The 12,832-nt window shown below is 29.0% G+C and overlaps 1 protein-coding gene across 1 annotated transcript in view; it reads left to right on the top strand.

The window, feature by feature from the left end:
• The first annotated feature begins 10,162 nt into the window (after positions 1 to 10,162).
• LOC136090940 (sacsin-like) overlaps positions 10,163 to 12,832 on the top strand; it is a 78,941-nt gene continuing 76,271 nt past the window's right edge. Inside the window, 1 exon segment of the mRNA XM_065817917.1 lies at positions 10,163 to 10,301. The gene's annotated coding sequence lies outside the window, so the exon portion shown is untranslated.

Genomic DNA, 12,832 nt, shown 5'->3' with positions numbered 1-12,832 from the left:
CGCGACATAAGGCATCACAAATAGGTATAGCGATATTAATTTAGGGGTTTACTTTATTTTAGATATCATTGGATGTGGTTTCTTTGCGTACTAAAGAATCGACTCTTTCTAGCTATTGATGACAGTTTTGTTTGCTTCAAAAACTAGGCTTTCTTCAAAGCCACAATTCTGTTAAAAACATTACTAAGCAAAAAAGAAAATCATTATTATAGTCTAAATTTTTTGTTAATAAAGTATGTTTTTAAAAAAATTACTTTTATTTTTTGCGGTTTGTTGGAATTTATATATATTTAGATAGATATAAGGGCTACGAAAGGGAAAATGAAGGAGAGCCGTGGTGGACAACCCCCCTCCTCCATTGTTTAGATGGATATATTTTTGTAGGTTTTTAGTTGAACTATTTGGTGTTTTATGATTATTTTTTTGTACTCCGGCCCCCACTGAAATATCACGCCTTTTCCGATGTTATATATGTATATATATATATCTTTTTTGTACATATATCTTTCATTGAAATTCATTAGTAACGATAAAAATAAAGCGAAAACGCAAAGGCTTTTAATGTATTTAAAGATCACCTAAATGCATTTAAAGATACACTATAGAAATCCTAGCCTTAGTGCATATTTAATAAAGTAAATATATATACCCTTAACCATATATACATATATATATATATATATATATATATATATATATATATATATATATATATATATATATATATACTATTACGTTTTAACCATTAAAAATATTTTGTTACTTAAATTCGAAACTTTTTTAATTCCGTTTTTTAATCGTTTTGCACATTTCACTATGCAAAATCAGGCGCTAATTAACAATGATTCTATTACAAAGCTGCCGTTAGCCGAACGCGAGTTTTATACGTAAGTTGCATTTTTCTTAAGCAATCCTTCATAAAAAATAATGTTACTTAAATGAGCATAACTTTTTTTGTAATGATTCTTTTTTTTATAATGTTTTCACCATTTTATTTCAAATTTGAAGCTCTTTCGAACCATATATAAAACTTGAATAAATAAATGGTTTGAAATTTTTACACACATACCTAAAATTAGAGAACCCTAATTTAGTGTTTTTGTATAGTTGATAAAATTAGTTAATAAAACTAATAATTAGTGTAAGCAAGATTCTCTATATAAAATTGTTATAAAATAATTCTTAACGCAACATTAAGAATTATGTTGTAATTATATAGATTGGAGAATCTTGCTTAGAATTAAGTAACACCTAAATCTGCAAATTTGTTTACACAATAATATTTATAAAGTACTCATACTTGACCAGAAAATATTGACGTCAACAACGATGAAGATATAATTTTTTCTATTGATTCTTGTGTAAAATTTTGGAAAGCTTAGGCGCACTTCTTTTTTAATTGTCAAACGCAAACATACAAACTGCCTAATGTGCAAAAAGAATCAAAAAATAGTTATGGAGCCACATCGGCCATAAAGGATTCTCAAGGGCCATATGGTATTATCAAAGTTGCAAATTAGTATAAAAGACATGCATATAAGGATTGAAAGCAATTGAAAATAGTTGCGACGTAGTTAACGTCACAAAAGAGCATAAAACGACAATAGTGGGCTTGAGCATTTTAGAAGCAAATAGGTTGACGAACCTTAGAAGTTTAAAATCTAAGAAAGCCCCTAATCCTTATAAAAGTCCTCATTTTAAATTTTTTCTAGCTTTAAAATATTTTTTTTCCAATTAGCTTACAACTTTATTTTTAAGGGCCTAATAATTTTCCGCCCGCTAATGATCTTTTCCTTTTTCTGCACCCTTACGAAGTTGCCCGTACACCAAGGCTAAAAAATATACATTTGTTAGGCATTGTCGTTGTTTTTTTTTATAGGTTTTTTTTTTACTGAAAATATAGACATCATTTTTAAATATAGAGGGAAACTGGGGACACTTGATCCCTATTTTAACTTTTAATCTCTAACTTTAATAATGTAGTGAAATAAATTAATCATTATATACCAATCAATATAGATCTAACATAGGAATATTTTAATGTTCACGCGCTTACAAATTTAAAGTCATATAAAATTAAAACTCGTTGTCATAACCCATGAACCCTTGTTATAGTCTGAGGTTTTCTTTGCGGAGAGACTGTTTTTGTAAGAGTATACTCGTTCTTTTAAGGTAAAAATTTTAGTTTTTTATTTTTTTTGTGAAAAAAATAGTCAATGATTAAAGACAATTGCCTATGACCACTCATATTTGACAATAAAAAGCTTTCTCGTTTTATATTTGAAGTTTCTTTAAAAACTTAAAGCTTTCAAAAATTTGAAAATGTGTAGCCCCCATGTTACCAAAAAACAAAGACAAAAAATGATTTTAAGCACATTAATTATATTTATATTTGGTCAAGTTTTATATTTTTGTAATGTTAAAAATGAAACAAAAAGAACTGTATAAATGGAATTGCTAACTACCGCCAATTTTTATAACTTTATTATAGGTGGTAATTTAACATACAAAATTTTTAGAAACAAAAAAAAAGTTATCCACAACTTTTAATAGATTCCAGTGGATTTATCGGATTGTCAAAAAAATGAATTTTCAGTAGTAGTAAAAGTTAAAATGATTAAAAACTGATGGAATATCATGATATATGAGGGGAATTTGTTCCTTTTTCAGAAAAAATTTAACTTTTTTAACTAAAAAACGAAAATCCCAAAATAATCCGAAAAGCCCTTATGTTACCTTTTGCTACTTGCGCATGCATATATATGTCACTACAGCTCACATATTATAATTTTTTTAAATTTTTTTATTAAATATACATTTTCCTAATATAATTTCATTTAAATAAGTTCAAAAACATAACGGCAAGATATTTTGTCTCCCTAAAAACAACGTTTTAAATTTTCGCGGCTTACTAGCCGTTCATAGGGATTATAGTAGTAGTAGTAGTAGTAGTAGTAGTAGTAGTAGTAGTAGTAGTAGTAGTAGTAGTAGTAGTAGTAGTAGTAGTAGTTGTAGTAGTAGTAGTAGTAGTAGTAGTAGTGTTAGAAGTAGTAGTAGTAGTATATATATATATACACAGTAGAATCCCGTTTACTCAGAGTCTGAACGGGTTTCATTTTGTCCGACTTAGCGAAGTTTTTGGTATGTATTGAGAATTCAATTGGAATTAAAAAATTTGTCCAACTTAGTAAAAGTCCGATTTATCCAGGGTCTGAGTTAACGGGATTCCACTGTGTGTGTGTGTGTGTGTGTGTGTGTGTGTGTGTGTGTGTATGTGTGTGTGTGTGTGTGTGTGCATATATATATATATATATAAACCATAAGTGTAACCATATAGTCGTAATTGTGACATTTCCACTAAATAAGATTTAAAAATAAGCAATAAAACTAATATCAATATATATATATATATATATATATATTTATATATACATATATATGTATATATATATATATATATATATATATATGTGTGTGTGTGTGTGTGTGTGTGTGTGTGTGTGTGTGTGTGTGTGTGTGTGTGTGTGTGTGTGTGTGTGTATCTTTGGTCGCTTAATGTCTTGAAACCGTTCTGCCACAAAATAAAAACACGTTGAAACAAAAAAAACACGTTATGAAAGTTTGCATAAACTCTGAAGAGAATGACTCTTAGCGGGAATGCGAATTAGTTTTACAAAATGCGAATTAATTATACAAAATTGATCATATTTGTTGCTTATCAATTAGTTTAACTATTCAGTCACAAACCCTCAAAAGCAGATTTTATAAATCTTATAATAAAATAAAAATTTATGGCAAAAATAAAGCCATTGGTGTTCGGAATTACCCTACGTACGTGGGGTAAATCCGAACACATCGGGGGGCAATCACAAACACTGTTGTGTAATAACAAATAAAATGCTAATTGTAATAACTAAGTCTAGAAATTATACTATGCAACAACAACAAAAAAAAGGAGTGATATTAATTCCATAGAAGCTACAACAGAGTGTTACTCAAAAAAAAAGTTGCATAAAATTACCAGAAAAAGTTAAAATCAAATTGTAGTAAGCAACATCCGCAGCTTCACTACACTACTGCACATCTGGAACTGAGCATAGGATCTCTTCTCAGCTGGTAAAAAGAAATTGTCGAATTTATTTTTCTGCAATGCTGTTTTCATCGTGTTCGGAGTTACCCCGCGTTCGCCATCACCCCACTCTTTCACCTACTATAATTTTGATTTTTGTATTTAAAGTTTTTGTTGCGATATGGCAACATTGGGAAAGACAAAGTTAAATTAGTTTTATACTCTATAAATATCTTATTTTTTATCATATTGCAATTGTAAAAATTTAAATTAATTCTTAACTAAAATTTTTAAGAACAACTAAACTATAAATAAAACTAGCAACAATTATGCAACAACAATATAAAAATTATGCAATATTTTAATGTGTCTGTATCAAAGATCAAAGGAAGGCCACAACAACATATTTGTTCTTGTAGATAGAAAAAATGTATTAGCGAAAAAATCACGTTACAGAAAAAAGCCAGACAAAAATCGTCTACTTTTAGCACAACAATAAGAAAATAATTACATATTTATTATACAATTTCACAGTTAACACAATAATTACATATTTATTATATAATTTCACTATTAACATGCATCCGGCACATGCAAGGTGAGCAATCTTTTTACCTCCTTTGTGCTCTGTCAAATTTCTAGATATAATAATCGCTCCTAAGATTATCTAAGAGTATTCAAGTTGAACACATCCGGCAAACTAACGACATTACACTAAACTATTGTCGTTTTTCTCTCCCAGGCAGAATGTTTTTATACTTATGAACAGGCCCTTAGAATAACGTTTATATTCGTTTTGCAAATTTGTCCCAGTTTCAATTTTTTGTTATTATAAATATTCATTTAGATGCAGTATTTAGAATTAATGTAATAAAATAAATATTTTAAAGTGATTTTAAGAATTTCAAAAGTAAAAAATTGTTTTGATACCGTTTTTATAATTTCGATAATATAAAAATATTTCTGTAAATATTATAAGTGATAAAATGTTTCAGCGCCATTTTTAGAATTTCGTTAATATAAAAATATTTCGATAGAGATTATAGAGTTTTGAAAGATAGAAATTGTTTCCGTAAGTTTTCGATTATGTAGATATATTTCGATACTATTTTCAAAGTTTCGAAAACGTAAAATAATTTCGGAGCTATTTTTAGGATTTCGACAACTAAAAATGTATCGATAGAATATCGTGAATTTCGTAAAGCGATATTCATTTCGGCTCAAAATAAAGTAATTAGAAATCGTGTTTCAAACTTACCGAAACAAAAATAGAGTTTTGAAAAGTTTTTTTTAATCGAAAACTCAACTTTTGCAAAAGTGAACAACCTAGTTTTAAATCTAGCACACAAATTAAAACTGTGGAAAACCCATTTTAATCAGTCTTTTGTTTTCCAGACTTTGAAGTTTGGAATCAGGGTGGCTTAAAATAAGTATTTATTTTACCAAGTTTATTTAAATGAAATTATTTTAACTTTCTTCTTCGTAAAATGTTAGATAAAATTAAATTTTAATTTTATTTATATATAAATAACTGTTTTATAACATTAAACACAATTTGTTTTAATAATATTTATGCTTTTTAATCTCCATAAAAAATTTGCAGATTAAAGAATTTCTCGGAATTTCTCGGAAATGAGCCACGACATTTGAGTTTACCAAGTTCTGAATGTTTTTATAAATATCAGTTGTTAATTTAAGCGACGATACTAGCATTTAGATTTTTATCATATTGCAATTGTAAAAATTTGAATTAATTCTAAACTCAAATTTTAATGTGTTTGTGTCTAAGATCAAAGGAAAGCCACAACAACATATTTGTTCTTGTAGATAGAAAAATGCCACTGTTGTAAAAAATGACCAAAAACTACTTTGAGCTGACCCAAGAAAACCGCTTTGACAGGGTGAAATTACAATGTTTCCTGACTCCAAAAATGCAAAATTTGAAATCTAACTATTTCGTCCGAGAAAATAATTTTGATTTTTAGTTTTTAGTACATTGCACAATAGGGCGAAATGACAGCTTTTCAAATTTTGCATTTTTACAGCATTCAAAAACTCTTCAAAATAAGCATTTATTACTCCAAAACATAACTGTCTAAAATTCACTTGAATAATAGTTTATTCTGACACAACTGATATAGTTTTTCATTAACAAGATGGAAATAATAAACACTTTCTTAAATAATTCTTTTAGTTATTCTAAGCCAAAACACAAAAACAACCTCTTGATTCTAAACACATAAAGAGCAAATGGTACATAAAATAAATTCTTCTCAATATTTGATTCTTCACAAATGCTTGCTGTTGTAGTCCACAACACATGAAAGAAGCCTCTTTGCATACTCAGGATGATTGCGGTCTCTTTTGTATCTCTGCCAATGTGAGCTGAAATTATGATGCATTGATTCTGTTGCCTGCTCACTAAAGATCCCCAAGGAAGCCCTTTTGATCTCAATAAATTGCTTCACATGGAAGAAAACAGCATGAACTTTTGGAGTCACACTAATGTTCATGATTGCCAAATATGAGTCTCTGAAGCGATCAATTTTTTCAGAAAAGTCATCCTCCAGAACCATACCAAAACATGCTGTCACCACAGACTTAAACTTTCGAAGGGCATCAATGATTCCAAAGACTTGAAAAGCAGACTCAGTCTCTGCAATTCTTTGAAGGAGGTCAAGATTGCTGAAAAGCTTGTGACAGGCATTCCCTGCAAGCTGCCCACCATGGTATGGTTCTTGTTGAATGTGGAGAGCTGAGGGCCACTTGACAACATTGGGCCAAACTTCTGTCATGGCTTCGTACATGTGATTGACCACACCAAGGAGAAGATGGAGTTCCATTGGTGGTATGAGCTCCAAAATGAGTTTGTTTTCAGAACCAGATAGCAAAGGCTCATGCACTACATTGCCAAAAGATCTTGCCTTTTTGATATCACCACCAGACTTAGCAAACTCTTGGTAACTGGCAACAAGTGAGCCTAGTGTCCTCAAAGATCCTGATTGAGAAAGATGCGTTGATTCTGTGTTGCACCAAGAGCAAGGGTGAGTATTTGCATGGCTCTGAAGGCCACAAAAGATTTTGGCAAGTTTCATGTCGCATGAGACAACAAAGTTGACTTTGTCTAACTTGATTAAAGACAAGATCTGCCTCACATTTTCAAAGTTTTCTGGTAGCCCTTCTGATAAAGCCACAAGCATTTGACGCTTTACACTACTGTCTTTGGCAGTCCTCTGAGTTAAAAGTTTTTTCCGTGGTGGTGACCTTGAATCACAGTGAGAATCCAACTCCATGATGCCAAGAGAAACTTTCAGAAATCCTCCACCTCCATCAATTCCCAACTTGAAAATATTATTCTGGAAAACTCTTCGAGAAAGCAGGACTTCATTCAAAAGCTCGGCAAGATCCTTGCAATGCACAACCACAAAGTCAGTGGAGTTACTCTCTGATAAAACTTGGATGCTGGTTTGAGTAAAAAACTCAGACAACTGTTTGCCAATGGCTTCAAACTTAGCAAGAAAACTAGTATCCACAATCTTGGTGTCACTGACTCTGTTGATGGTTGATGCCAATTTCTTCATGCCAAGGTTGGACAGTCCTGTGTTTAGCTGAACTTGTACAAGATCTTCAGTTTTGATGCTGGGTTCAGGAAAAAGAGCTCTTGCACTTGAGCTTCCTAAAAATGAAATTATATTAACACTTTTTGTAATTTTAAGTTTTAAAATTAAAGGTATTCCCTCTGAACCTGTCATCTTTATATGTATATATAAAAGTATCACCTGTTTTAACTCTAAGTGGTGGGCCGCCTTTAGGATGCGATATTTTGACAGTACCACCAGGTGTGGAAGGTTTAGTAGAGATGACTTGAGTAGCTATTTGCTCTGCAGCGAGTGGATCAGCTGTAGCTAGCTGCTTGAGATTCTTTCTAAAAGTGAATGGAGTGCACTGATGTGGCAGACCTCTTCCAACTAGACTCAAACAATCACCACATCTTTGAGGGGTACAATCTTCCACAGGTTTAGAATAGTCCACTGGGCTCTTCTCATTCAACTTCAAATGTCCAACTTGAAAAATAAGACAGTTGCAACCTTGATCTCTTGTTGGTGGTCTAACTTTTATAGATGAGAAAGGAAACAAAGGTGGCAGGTTAACATCTTTTCCTTCATCTTTTCTCCGAAGAATTGTTCGACATGAGTCACAAATGCCTCTTGGCACTCTGGTATCAGTCAAATCAAGACTTGTATGGTAATGCTTGAGGATCTTTTCAACAAGGAACTGTGTCAACTCTCGAGAGCACTTCTTCAGACACAAGACACAGACAGATTTCCGACAATCTTCATGATTTTTTGAAAAATTTGGCATTTTGAAATTTTTCTCACACAACTGATAAGTGAAACACTTTAAATAAACATGTTCACTGCCAATTCCTGGAATTTTTAGCTTGTTTACAATTTTGATGCAAAACTTAAAACAAACATGTTCGCTGCCTATTCCCGGAATTTTCGGCTTGTTTACAATTTTGATGCAACAAAATGTTTATAATATAGTTCAACCATGAAATTGTAGGTAAAATTTTATCTTCTGAGTTAAAATAAATACAAATTATACTTGCTATATAGACTGTTATGTTTTAGAGTAATAAATGCTAATTTTGGAGAGTTTTTGAATGCTGTAAGAATGCAAAATTTGAAAAGCTGTCATTTTGCCCTATTGTGCAAAGTACTAAAAACTAATAAAAAAATTATTTTCTTGGACGAAATAGTTAGATTTCAAATTTTACATTTTTGGAGTCAGGAAACATTGTAGTTTCACCCTGTCAAAGCGGTTTTCTCGGGTCAGCTCAAAGTAGTTTTTGGTCATTTTTTACAACAGTGATGCATTAACGAAAAAATCACGTTACAGAAAATAGCCAAAAAATAGTCTTCTCTTAGCACAACAATAAGAAAATAATTACATATTTATTATACAATTTCACAGTTAGCACAATAATTACATATTTATTATATAATTTCACTATTAACATGCATCCGGCACATGCAAGGTGAGAAATCTTTTTACCTCGTTTGTGCTCTGTCAACTTTCATAGATATAATAATCGCCCCCAAGATCACCCAAGAGCATCTAAGTCAAACACATCTGGGAAACAAACGAAATTACACTAAATTATTGTTGTTTTTCTCTCCCAGGCAGAATGTTTCTATACATATGAACAGTCCCTTAGAACAACGTCTATATTCGTTTAGCAAATTTGTTCCGATTTTTATTTTTTGTCATTATAAATATTTATTTAGATGCAGTTTTTAAAATTAATGTAATAAAATAAATATTTTAAAGTGATTTTAAGAATTTCAAAAGTAAAAAACTATTTCGCTACCGTTTTTATAATTTCGATAATATAAAAATATTTCTGTACAAATTATAAGTGATAAAATGCGTCGGCGCCATTTTTAGAATTTCGTTTATATAAAAATATTTCGATACAGATTATAGAGTTTTGAAAGTGAAATATTGCTTCCATAAAATTTCGATTATGTAGATATATTTCGATACAATTTTCAAAGTTTCGAAAGCGTAAAATAACTTCGGAGCTATTTTTAGGATTTCGACATTTAAAAATGTATCGATAGAATATCGTAAATTTCGTAAAGCGATATTCATTTCGATTCAAGAAAAAGTGATTAGAAATCGTTTCAAACTTAGCGAAACAAAAATAGAGTTTCGAAAAGTGTTTTTTAATCGAAAATTCAAATTTTGCAAATCTAGCACACAAACTAAAAATTTGCTTTAAATCTAGCACACAAACTAAAACTGCGGAAAACCTATTTTAATCTTTTGTTTTCCAGACTTGAAAGTTTGGAATCAGGGTGGCTTAAAATAATAATTTATTCTACCAAGTTTATTTAAATGAATTTATTTTTACTTTCTTTTGCGTAAAATATGAAACAAAATTAAGTTTTAATTTCATTTATATATAAATTACTTTTTTATAACATTAAACAAAATTTGTTTTAATAACATTTTTGTTTTTAACCTCCATCAAAAATTTGCAGATTAAAGAATTTCTCGGAAATGAGCCACGATGTTTGAGTTCACCAAATTCTGAATGCTTAAATCTACTGAATTCTTTACAAATATTAGTTGTTGGTTTAAGCGACGATACTAGCATTTAGATTTTTGTGTGGCATAAAGTTAAAAAAAGTTTAGTTTTAAACCTCAACATAAACTCTTTAAGGTAAAAAGTTTACAAATAACATTTGTCTTTAGTATTTTCTTTATATTTTTGTTATTTTTTTAATTAAGATTTAAAAAATTAGTTTAGTTACCATTTTGCAAATCAGGTGCCACTAATGCACTTAGAAATAATCAACCGAGCGACATCAAAACAAAAACAAGTAAAATAAAACCTCAATAATAATATTCTTAATAATCTCAAAATGACTAAATTGTCCGATTACAAAAACTGATTATATAAAAAAAAAAAAAAAAAAAGTAAGAATAAGTATAGTAAAAATAAAAAATGATAAAAATAAATAAAAAAGAGAAGCAATTATAATAATAATTGTAATAATAACAATAATAATAATAGCAATGATAATAATAATAAAAAATGAGATAATAATTTTTATACAATAAGCCTTAATACAAAAACTGAAAGATAAAATCAAAAATCAAAAAAAAAACTAAGTTATAGAAGTTATTATTTGTATAAGTTATGAAAAACTCAAGCTTTATTGTAAAACCTACAGCTTTTGTTTATAGATCTAACAGATCCAGGAAGGAAGGGGGATGGGGTAATGCCTTTTCCCCACACCCCCCTCCTCCATAATTTTAAAGTCCTAAAAATATCTTAGAAATTCAGAACCTTTTTTTATATATGCACTAGCTTGGGCAAACAAATTTTAATAAGATACTATTGATTATGTCTGTGTTCCTTGGAGCAGAAATATGTTTTTAACATGTAATAGCAAAACTTCAGATGTAAAGTCATCACAAGGCCAAACAAAAATAAACAAGGTCATAATCACAAAACCAACAATTAACAACTCTTATAATTGTTACTTAGTTCATATGGTCAATAAAAATGGCCTAATTTTTTAAGAGTTGCAAATACATTCCTACACCATTAGTTGTCTTGTTCAACATTTTTCTTTAAATAAAATCAATCAAACACAAATTTGTTGTTTGTAGAAATGAGGGTTTTCAAAATATAAAACTAATCAACAGTTTTAAGATTAAACCAAGCCTTTCACTAAGGAAACATGCAGAATGATGAGAATTTTCTCATAGCTTTATTGCAAAATTTTGAAAGAAACATGGTGTTTATAATATAGTTGAAAATCAGATTAGAAATTTTGATGCACAAAATATTTTAAGTTTACTAAAAAAGCCTTGATTTAGCAAGCTATTTGCTGGTGGGGTAAAATATTAACACTTTTTATTTACCTATTATTTCTGTCCACATTTACTAGTCAATATATATGTTAAAGAGTCTTTACAAAAATGTTTTTTAATTCTTATTAAATTTTATGATAATTAGCATGTGTTCTGGTTTTTAGCTTCAAGTTATTATGGTAAACGGGCTATGAAATGATATAAACAAAATTGTGAAAGTTGCGCCTAAAACATAAAATCCTCTAAAGTAACCAAAATTATGAGTTATCTAAAAGTATTGTAAATTTAAAAGTACTGTATTGTAAAAGTGCTGTAAGTAAAGTATTTAAAAGTATTTAAAAAACTGTGAAATGTGTCTTAAAAAGTCTTAATTATTACTGCATTTCTTAATTATTACTGTAATTGAGGATGTTTCCATCCTTAAGAAAAGTACTGAGAAAATTTTTAATAAAAAATAAATAAAAACTTTGCAAATAACATTTAGGAATTAAAAATTTAATTTAAAAAAGCATCAAATAATTTCAATTGTTATTCTGTGCACAAGCTTTACGGTTGCCACAAATCAAAAGTATGAAATTTTATTAAATGCTCAGAAATAAATTAATTTCTTTTAAATATTGTATTTTCTCATCTTAATGTATTGAAACTATTACTTGGTTTTAAATAAAAATTGATGATTTTTTTAGTAGTAGGTTTTCTACTTTCATATATGTTTTGCGTACACATTTTATTAAACTGGACAATGATGTCTATTGAACATCTAAATTAAAACTCTTTTAAGTTTTTTAATTCAGTAATACAATTTACATAGTTTTAACATTTCTTAGAAGGGTCTTGATATAAGAAAATACTTTTAATTTTTATTAGCTTGTGTTGTGAAGTGCACTTGAGATTTGAACTAAGCTATCTTTATTATGACATCTTTAAAAAGATAACTTGAAGATACTTTTAAAAAGATAGAAAGCCTTTAAAATAAAATAAAGATTTTTGAAAATGAATTGGGCCAAATAAAAACCCCAACCTTGTTTGTTGAGAAGTTCTTTAATAAAATTGCTATAGTTAGGGACTTTTTTTATTTAAAAAAAAAACAAAAAAACTTAAATATACTTTAAATAAAGAACTTTTTTTACATTAAAACACTTATTTCTTAATTCAAGATTTAAATTGAAAAAAAAGTGCTTTAATTTAACAACTTTACATAATAGATAAGCTTCACGAAATGTATTCAAAGGTTCATAGCAAGAATTATAAGAGTCAATGTTTAGTAACAAATTACAAAAGATTAAAATACAGGTAATGAGTTTCTAAAAAACATGTTAAACAAAAGTTATTAATAATTGCAGAAATTTCAAAAAGAAACTTCTTAACATA

The sequence above is a fragment of the Hydra vulgaris genome, chromosome 14 (assembly GCF_038396675.1).
Source record: "Hydra vulgaris chromosome 14, alternate assembly HydraT2T_AEP".
NCBI lineage: Eukaryota > Metazoa > Cnidaria > Hydrozoa > Anthoathecata > Hydridae > Hydra > Hydra vulgaris.
This window is presented reverse-complemented; position numbering and strand designations above follow the sequence as displayed.